Source organism: Humulus lupulus, chromosome 2 (genome assembly GCF_963169125.1).
Source record: "Humulus lupulus chromosome 2, drHumLupu1.1, whole genome shotgun sequence".
NCBI classification, from domain to species: domain Eukaryota; kingdom Viridiplantae; phylum Streptophyta; class Magnoliopsida; order Rosales; family Cannabaceae; genus Humulus; species Humulus lupulus.
The window spans coordinates 170,240,249-170,251,306 of NC_084794.1; the positions used below are offsets into that span (position 1 = coordinate 170,240,249).

The window sequence follows — 11,058 nt, forward strand, 5'->3', positions numbered from 1 at the left end:
TCAGACAAAGTGTAGACTCTATACCATTATCAGAGTAGGAATAAAAAGATTTTGGTCACAAACAGGCTATTCTCATTAAAAATGACGGTTTAATACTTGGAGACTCAAAATAGGGTTTAGATGTCTTAGTTACAATAAATTCTAGAAATTACAAATAGTTCAAGCCACTCTAATGGCAAAATATACATTTTAGGTTTCCGTTCCTGTACAATTTCTCGACCGTGGCGGCCGAGCAGCTGACGATGTACACCTCGCCCCCAGAGCTCTCCAACTCATGGTCGATTCAGCCTACCCTTGCCTTTACCTGCACCACGTAGCACCCGTGAGCCAAGGCCCAGCAAGAAAGTATGATAATATAGCAAGATCAACATCATTTATCAAATATCCCACAATGCACAACCAGGAATTCAACATTTCATAACATTTATTTAATCAGTGATAACATACAATAGATTCATAGTTTGTCATCCAAACAGCCAACAAATCATGTTCAAAGCACAATACTCACGATCATAATCAACAGATTATCACATCATCACATGATATTCAGGGTTAGCGCCCTTAGTCGCACCCTCTATTTAGCACACTGTCTTCGGCTCTCTTGGGCCGCCCCCAGTGTAATACTCACTGACTCCGGCCAGCTTAACCGAGCTCAGTGATAGATAAGCTGCCTCAGCTACCAGTGGCTGAGCCGCGCCCTGTGCGCAAGTATTGATTCCGACACTCTTAGGCCGGTTATCGCATGTCCCATGGCATAATAATACCATCTCATGACATGATATACAAATATAGGGAGCTCTTAGTCCCATCGTGTCCACATGGTTAATCACATTCACATAACAATGCATACAAACATAGGGAACACTTAGTCCCAACCTAGCCACATAATCAGGTGCAACTTTCTTACCTTTGGCTTTCAAACGAGCTAGTTATAAGCGATGTTCCTTGAGCGCGATCCGATCCCCGAGCCCTAGCTTAGCACCTAGTCACAACCAAGATAAAGGTTACCATTAACAATCTTAAATGAGCTTCTAAACCAAGTTCTAGTCCTCGGAACATTGAACTTCACCAAATATAGTAAAAGACTCAACCCCGAGCACCCTAGGTTAAATTCCCAAGCCTAAATTCTCAAAATCCCAAAATCCCTTAAGCGCCGCGGCATGGGCCATCCATGCCGCGGCATGGCCCCTGACAGAACCCTCCATGGGCACAAAAACAGGTAAGGGCCGCGGCATTGCTTGGACCATGCCGCGGCCCGCCCTCCTTCCTCAGCATGCCACAACATCGAAGGGCCGCGGCTCACCAAGAACCATGCCGCGGCCCGACCCTTTGAACCCAGAAAAAACCACCATTTTCAATCTCTAAACCTCACCTAAAACCATCCTAAAGCCCCCAACTCAAAACCAATTAATAATAACAACATTATAATGATTTAGACAACACAACCCAACTGAAAATCCAGCCTAAGACTCACCAAAATCCCAACTCCAACTTCTGAAATTTCAAACCCACAAACTCAAAACCAGCCATGAAAACTCTCAAATTAATCCTTACCTCAACTGTAGAATCGTTATAGCATCCAACCAGCTTCAAGCCCTTCAACTCCTCAGGTTCATATCCCTTTATTCATCCAAAACTCAAACTTAAAAACTATCTCATTAAAACCCAGAAATTCACATCAGAAAACCTTAAAACTTACCTCAATTGACTGGCTTAATTCTGCTAGTTCTTCAAGCTTCACTAAAGTCCCTAGCCCCAAGCTCCATTCCTGAGCTTGCTCTAGAATTCCAGCTCCAAAACCCACAAGAAATGGTGAAGAGATGCCCCAGCCGAATGAGAGAGAGAGAGATATCTAAGTGTTCTGTTTTCCTTTCTTTCCTTCTTCTTTTCTTTTCCTTAAGTTTCTAAGTTTATCTACAACCTCCACTAACATCAAAAAGCAGAACATAGCCTAACCTTAAGTAAGCCAAATGACCACCTTGCCCTCCCAATAATAACTAAACCTTTAAACATTCTAAGGGCATTTTAGTCATTGCTCCCGATTCCCACTAATTCCTCAAGTGTCTTAAATATTTACCACTTAATTCCCGATACCTAACTAATCTCCAAATATATTCCTCGATGTAAAAAAATAGACTCCAATATGCTCACTGAATTCCCGTTTATACCCCTAGGCTCACCCCGAGCCGGGTATAAATCCCCGCCATGACTTTTTCGCTAATTTGCTCACTAGGATCGTCTCAAGTCGTAGATCACAGATATATCCACATAATAATGTGGTCTCAAATTTAGCTTACCAATATATACGCAAGTATGCAATTACGCTCTCAATGAGCCAAATTACCATATTACCCTCACAGCAGAGTATATAGCCCCATGCATGCCTTTATCATCATATAATAATATGACCCACATAATCATGCATATAATCATATAATAGCACAATAAATCAATTATGGCCCTCCCGGCCTCCTAATCAAGGTCCTAAACCTTATTAGGGAATTTGGGTCGTTACACCAAGCAAGTAATTTGATAAGTTATTCCCGGATAGTAGCCGTGAATAGTGGTCATTCAGTGAGAGTGCTTAGAGATGCTAGGGGTTGCCAAGTTTGAGTGAGGCTGAACACCCTAGGGGTAACTGATCACCAGCACCACTGATTAACATAGAAGTCTCTGTAAAACCGTGTAACTTCGATTACACTCTTGGATAAGTAGTGATGCCCTAGGTAACTTGATGGTTACCCTTGTGAGAGATTTACTCTTGGATAAGTAGCGATGCCCTAGGTAACGTGATAGTTACCCTTGATGTGGATATTTATTGGCTAGATCTTAGTGTTGAGACTCGGTTCTCTCGTACAGATTAGCATTTATGCTGGAGGGCGTGTTATGCCCGAATTGTTGGAAGTTGTCGAGCGTTGGTCTCAAATTATATTGTGATATATTATATCTGCTTGCTCTGGGATTTTCTGAGTGCGGGGATTTATTTGTTGATAAGATATAGTTGCGATATAATATATCTGCTTGTTCTGGGATTTTTTGAGTGTAGGAATTATCTGTTTATATTAAATAATTTGTCATTGGTTATCAGGCATGACCATAAGTTTTCCAAAATGCTTTTGCGTTCTTGAAATTGATTATGTAGGGTCCGGATGGATCTAGAACCCTAATTCTCTACATGCTTTTGTTTTAAAGTTGAACTTACTAAGCGTTTTCGCTTACTTAGTTGTTTCATGTTGTAGGTAAGAACAAGGGCAAGGCAGAGCAGTGAGCGCTGGAGTCTACCTTGCGAATGTACATGTGGATCGACCTTTTGGGAAGTCGTTTTATTTTTGGAAATGTTGTGTTATTTTCCTAAACTAGGATCACTCTACTCCTTATAAAATATGTTTGTATTAAATGTTAAGTATGGCCATATGACTTTTTAAAATCTTTTTTTTATACGGGGTTTTGAGACATTTTATTAAATGAAAACATTTATATTTCCGCATTATCGAGTCTTGAAAATTCGGGTCGTTACAACAATAGTTATGGATTTTATAAGTTTAATCTATAGTTTAGAAATATTAACTATAACATAAGGTTTGATTAATATTGTTGGTCCTAAAAATATTATTTATTATAACCTAAGGTTTAGATAGAATTAATAAGAGCGTGACACTTGTCACAAGCATGTTTATTAAGGATTTAAGTATTTTTAATGAATAGTTTAACTAAAAGAAAGATCTAGAAGCTCTCGAACCTTCCAGCAACGATTAAGATTACATTTTTACTTAGTCAAAGCATTTTAATCAATTCAAAATATTATGAAAAAGTGCAAATACGTGTTTGATATATCAACGTATGCCGATATATCGCAGCTATAGGGGTCGATATATTGCCAACGGGAGATACAGAAAACACGACAAATTTGCACGAACGAAAGCACGAGGGCTCGAGATATAGGTCTAGGCACGAGGGCTCGGGATATAGGTCTAGGTGATATATCGCCCAGGGTAGACGATATATCGCCCCTGGGAGTCAATTTTTGAATACTTGAGGATTTTAAATTTAAAAACAGCCTTAACCACTTGGACTTGCTCTTGAACGAGTTCTTGGCATCTGTTGAAAGAAAATTCAAATCTTTTTGAATCTATATTCATTTATTTATTCATCTTAAAAGGGGTTAGTTTCACTCCTTGAACTCTATAGATAGGACCTAGTACTCAGCCATAATTCAAGCTTTGTTCAGAGCCTCCAAGCTGCTAAGGTTACTATAGAGAGAAACACTTGGGTTTTGCGAGAAAAGCTTTTCCAATCTAAGCTTTTCTAAACACTTGGGAAGTAAGATATAGTGTTATTTTGGTATCGGGGTGTAGATCAAAGTCATAGTTCATCAAGGTATTCATATCCTTAAGTCCAGTTCTTCATGGTTCTTTAGTTTTCTTTTATTTTCTTTCAGATCCTAACTCTTGTTTATGATTCTTGGTTAGGTGTTTAAGTTCTTTGAAACTTAAGGTTTTCGTTAAGTTTTCACTTTTATGGTTTAGTTCTCTTTTCATCTCCTTTTCTTTAGAAACTCACGATTCTTACCGTTGGTTTTAGGAGTGTTCCAAATCCCGTTCTTGTCTCCATATCCCAGTTTTTGGTAAGGAAAATAGGTTAGATTATATGTGTTTATATGCTTATGTTATGATATGATATGTGATATGATATATGTTGTAGTCCTTGGGCATATGACTTGCTTAGATAGCAAGCTCCAAGAATTTTTATCATTTTCATGGTTTAGAGTTATGATTTACCCTACCTCGATTAGTAGACACAGGACCTAGATGGGTTGTCATATACTATAGTTGTGATCTAACCTACCTCGATTAGTAGACAGATTGTAACGACCCGGATTTTCAAGACTCAATAATGCGGAAATATAAATGTTTTCATTTAACAAAATGTCTCAAAAACCCATAGAAAAAAAAACTTTTTAAAAAGTCGTATGGCCATACTTAACATTTAGTTACAAACATGTTTTATAAAGATTAGAGTGAGCCTAGTTTAGGAAAATTACACAACATTTCCAAAAATAAAAAGGCTTCCCAAAAGGTCGGTCCACATGTACATTTGCAAGGAAGACTCCAGTGCTCACTGCTCTGCCTTGCCCTTGCTCTTACCTACAACATGAAACAACTAGGTAAGCGAAAACGCTTAGTAAGATCAACTTTCAAACAAAGCATGTAGAGAATTAGAGTTCCGGACCCATCCGGACCCTACACAATCAATTTTAAGAACGCTAAAGCGTCCTGGAAAACTTATGGTCATGCCTGATAACCAAGGATAAATTAATTCATATCTAGATAAAAATCCTGCACTCAAAAAATCCCAGAACAAGCAGATATATTATATCACAACTATATCTTATCAACAAATATATCCCTGCACTCAGAAAATCCCAGAGCAAGCAGATATATTATATCACAACTATATCTTATCAACAATTATATCCCTGCACTCAGAAAATCCCAGAGCAAGCAGATATATTATATCACCATATAATTCGAGACCAACGCTCGACAATTTCCAACAATTCAGACGTAACGCGCCCTCCAACATAATTGCTAATCTATAAAAGAGAACCGAGTCTCCACACTAAGATCTAGCCAATAAATATTCTCATCAAGGGTAACTATCGTGTTACCTAGGGCATCGCTACTTATCCAAGAGCGTAATCCAATTTACACGGTTTTACGGAGACTTCTATGTTAATCAGTGGTGCTGGTGAGCAGCTGCCCCTAGGGTGTTCAACCTCACTCTATCTTGGCAACCCCTAGTATCTCTAGGCACTCTCACGGAATGGCCAATATTCACGGCTGCTATCCGGGAATAACTTATCAGAGCACTTGCTCGGATTCTAACCGTCCAATGATTAAGTAAGCATGAGGGCCCCTAGGTCCCATTTATCTTGGCGCCCCTAGGTTTAACCAGCTTATCCTCATCTCATGGCCACTCGTCGCGGTAATGAACCGGACATAAATAAAATCAAGCAGTGTGATGGGGATCAACCGTCTAGGATATGACGGACTTCTACCGTTCATATTTTCTAAATCAGCACTCACTAGACTAACGTCTCTAAGCAACTTTCTATGACAACCTATATATGTGCATGTATCCCTATACTAACATACAAGACAATAATCATTTCATGTTGCAGCCATACAATATAAGTTGACTTACTTGGAGTCCTTAGCGCTCAGCAAGTTTTCACCCTCCAACGTTCAGTCCAGTTACGCTTAGCCAATACTGTAGTTATCCATACAGTATACTCGGATTAATTATGGCACTAATAATTCATTATTATTATTTTGGGCAGTTTGGTCATTTTAATAAAAGTCATTTGTAAGGATTTATAATCCTTATTTGGTTTTAAACCTATTAAGGAAAGTTATACAAAATATTCGAGACTAAACCCTAAGTCTCGGGGAGACCTATCCTAAGGTCTCGATACCTAGGCTCGGGTATCACAATGGTATTTCCCACAATCCGCTAAAAATCTTATTCTTTCAAGGTATCGCCATTAACCCGCACTTTCGACTAGTCGGTTAAAATATGTAAGATTTTAGCCGGTATTATATCCAGAAAATAAAAATAAATTCCTTAATTATTTTTAAAGAAAATAAACTCTTTAAATTTTCCTTTTATTTTTCTTAAGGTTCTAATATCTAAAAACCGTTTTAAGAAAATTGCCTAATCTGTCTTAATTAGGAAAACCGTTATAAATTTCTCATCTTGACTAATTAATTTTCCGAAAGCAATTAATCAATTTTTACTTACTAGGAAAATAATTTATTTAATTATTTTCTCAAAATATAGGGTTTTAAACCCTCTTTTAATTTATTAACTATTAATAAATTAAATCTCTTATTTTTAGAAAGAATAAAAACAATTCATTTAAACTCAAAGGGATAATTTTAGTGAAAATATGATTTCAAGACTTACCAATTTATATCTTGAAATAAGCAAAATTTTACTTTTTACCTTATGTTCCAAAATCTCATTTTTACACTAAGTGTGAAAAACCTAATTTTCACATTTTTAACTACATACTTCGTTAGTTCATAACGTGAAATTTACTTACCCAATTGTTTCCAAAATTTCCCAATTCCATTTTTGTTATGCCATTTAGGTCTTTGTAAAATCTTAGGTCAAAATGAGCATTTTTGATTGGTGAAATCATTTTCCAACAATGAGGTAAAAATGACCTTATTTTCAAGTCCTTATTTTTTTCCAAACTTTGACAGTTAATAACTTTCAAACCGTTTAATATTTTATTACCAAATTTTACAGTGGACTAATAGGTTATGCCAGAAATATGTCCACAAAATTTTAGAAAAAACTGGGTTCATTTGCCCTATACAGTGGCTGTCCAAATTTAGTTCCGAAAATAAGAATACGAAAAAACAGTTTTTTACCTAAACTTTTAAATATCATAACTTACTCATTTCTAAACATTTTTTAGTGTTTCAAAAGCTCAATTTTATGTACTCAATCTCAAAAACATCACAGTACAATTTAATTTTACAAAAACAATATACAGTGGCTGCTTGACCCCTTGGAAGTCACAGCTTAAAACATGTTTTGTTTTAGGGTATCCTACAAAACCCTTGGGGGTTTTGGTTCCCATTTTCAAAAATCAATACACATGCATCATAAAAATTATTAAACAACTACCATAACCTTATTACATCATCAACAAGAAACTCTAAGCATTAGATATACAAAATAATGCTTAAAACTAAAAACCCTACAACAAACTCATCAAAAGTAAACTTTTTACCTCTTTGGTGTTCTTGCTTAAGGTTTGGACCTTCCTATAAGCTTTGACTCCTTCAAAACCTTTCAAAAACCCTAACAAACTTCCCCCAACAACATAGTCAATTAGCTATTTGAAACTCTATGCTTAAAACTTTACAAAAACCTAGATTAGTGAAAGTTTACCTTAGGGAAAATACTTCCTAGACCAAGACTTAGCCTCAAAGTTTCCTTGGTGTTCTTGGGCTTGAAAAATGGAGAGAACACTTTGAAAGGTCTTAAAAAATCAGATGAGTGAATGAGAGAGGGTGGTGTGGTCGGTTGGGGAGGGATGGAAGAGTTATATACTATCTAATTTATCTCAAAAACACTCAAGTGTTTTCCTCCCACTTGCCCACTTGACTTGACTTAGTTAAAATGAGATTTTATCTTTATTAAGTTGGGTTCACACCACCTAAACACCACATGGCCGGCCAACCCTTTGCCATATATGATCATTTCATTTTTTTTTTTAATAAAGGTTAATAAAGGTTTCATAAGAAGAAAAGTCCAAATTGGCTTTTGACACCTTTTTCACTTTTATTAAGTTTTAATCACCAAACTTAACATTAATTAATTAAATTAAATGTCTCTCACATTTAATTTAATTAATCACATAATAAAATTTAACTTAAGGTCCATTCATGGAATAAAATTCCCCATTTCGGTAAAATTAGGCATTTAACACAAAATGCCCTAAAATTTCCATTTTCTTTTAGGTTTATTATTTTTGACCAAACTTTAACTTTTATGAATGTATTTTATGCCCAAAATATAATTGCCATGATTTTTCATTTTATTTTCCGAGATTTTTTACCCGATCAGGGTTTTTGTGTCGGTCCAGGACCGAAAGTCTTAGCTTGACTTTTAAAATCACAAAATTCATATTTTGGCTAGCAATAACTCATGGAATACTTACAAACAAAATATAATATTATTTAAAATAATATTCTTAACCCGGGGGAAAAATCCCGACCCGAGTCGTTTAAAGGTACCCAAAAACGTAGGACGTTACACAGATGGCCTAGATGGTTTTATCACATACCATGTTAATGAGTTAATGGTCATTAATATTGTAGTCCTGTATGATATACGTTTTTATAGTCATATGTTTTATAGTATATGCTTTATGATATAGTCTTATGTTTTATGATTTATAACATATATGTTGTTAGTGGATTTTCCTTGCTGGGCATTAGGCTCATTCCTTTCTTTTTAGATGGTGCAGGAAAATAAGCATGGAAGGCGGGAAGGATTCTTGGCAGCTTGGCATGTGTGTTGAGGATGAATGGATTGAATCGACTGTTGGAAGATCAAGGATGTCGTTGTTTTTAAGTCTTTTAAATTATGTTCTTATGTATTTTCGCACTTAGTATTTTAAACAATTAATTTAAAGTTTATGTTTTATGTTTTATAACAATGGGATCCCATACCATATTTTGTATTTGGTCAATATTTTGGGTTTTAAATAAAGTTATGTTATTTCATACGTATGTATTTCAAATTAGTAGCTATATCATAGTAGATTAATGGTCCGAGGTCTTAAAAATAGTCGGGGCATTATAGTTGGTATCAGAGCAACAATTCATATGCATGAAGTTCTCCTTGATACACACACACAAGCTCGGAATCTAACTGCCAATGTAAGTGTTTATGTGTATTATGTTTATGTTTATAGCTAACGTTTTATCCATTATGTTTTCAGTTAAGAATGGATGCAGCCTTGACCTATCAGGATATCTGAGCCATTAAGGCATTGAAAAGGATTAGAGAGCCAAGGAATACAATAGGAGTGTTAGAAAGAATCACTCAAAGATTGATCTTATTCCACAAGGAGATAGTCCACCTTCAGACTACTAAGCAAATTACGATGAGAGCTACAGAACAATATGTCCTAGTAATTAGGCCTTTTAAAGATTTTCCTTTTGTAATTTCAACATTAGAAGAAATATGGGAGACTATAGATGATAATGATGATTTACTTATAGCAAAATCATATAATCTTTATGAATTTTCCCCGAGGTAATTTTGAGGCTCAAGATAATGATGATTATGAAGAAATAGATGATGATATGTTAGATGAAGAGTCAGATGTAGAAGATCCTGATTTTTAGATTTACCCTAGTTATGTTAGTTTAGTTTATTTATTTCCTTATTTAATTATTTTTGCATTTATGATTGTACTTATTAATTTTTTTTTTCCAAATGAATATTATTGTTATTTTATAATGACATGTATGAATTTGATTTTTTTTTACAATCATAATAAATTTAAATAAATTCAATAAATAATGACTGAGTTCGGTGAGGGTGGATACAAATCAATGGATCAGGTTCTATATTGAGAGTTTAGGGGGCCATAGTAGTGGGAATGATTTTACTGATCCCAACCCTCCCTCAATATGGTTAACTTTGGAAAAACGATGAGTTTCGAGCCTGAGAATTAAGTCATATAGGATGATTAGAAACAGAATTAGAAAATAATAAAGATGGCTAATTTTCTAAGTATAGAAACACACCCTAATTATAAAGAAGGCTTACATAATTCTTCATAAGAAATCATAACTAGTAGGTCCAAGTTATGTTTTCTTAGACTAATTTTTTCTTTAGAGCCTATTAGGGTGAGTTCTAATATGTTTTTCTCGACTGTTAGGACTTTGCTGAAGATGACGCTCACAAGGTCTGCACTCATAGCTAGCAATGCCTCCAGCGCCGCCAATGAGACTAATGAAGCCCCTCCAGTCCGAAGAAGGGGAACGCGTGCTACAAATGTTACTGCTAACAGAAGTGCATTGTCGCCTTCGGTTGACAACATCGTTGGAATTGTACGGCTACGACAACAAGTGGAAGAACTGCTGCAGCAACAACGACAACAGACTCAGCCTCAGCCTCAGACTCAACCGTAGCCTCAGCCGCAACTGCTGCCTCAATCAGTGGTTCAGCCACCCTTGCAATTAGGTCCATATGGGGGATGGCCAATGTCGAACTATGCGCCTTACCCAGCTCAGTATATAGAGCCAATCTATGAGCAGTTTTGTAAGAAACACACTCTAAACTTTGAAGGGACAATAGACCCCTTTAAGGCAGAAAATGGCTTAGAAATTTAGAGCCGATCCTAGCACACATGAACCTCAAGAACGTGGATCGCATATCCTGCATTTCTTCTCTTCTAAAGATGGATGCTAGAATCTGGTGGGATTTAGTACAACAGACTCACGACGTCGCCACCATGACTTGGAC

At 36.2% G+C, this 11,058-nt stretch overlaps 1 long non-coding RNA gene across 1 annotated transcript; it reads right to left on the reverse strand.

Annotated features, from left to right (window-relative positions):
• Positions 1-4,951: 4,951 nt before the first annotated feature.
• On the reverse strand, positions 4,952-8,602 carry LOC133816409 (uncharacterized). The gene is made up of 3 exons (XR_009885218.1): positions 7,966-8,602; positions 7,805-7,883; positions 4,952-5,144 (listed from the first exon to the last, which is right to left on the reverse strand). It is a non-coding gene; the product is annotated as an uncharacterized LOC133816409 (long non-coding RNA).
• Between the last annotated feature and the right edge of the window lie 2,456 nt (positions 8,603-11,058).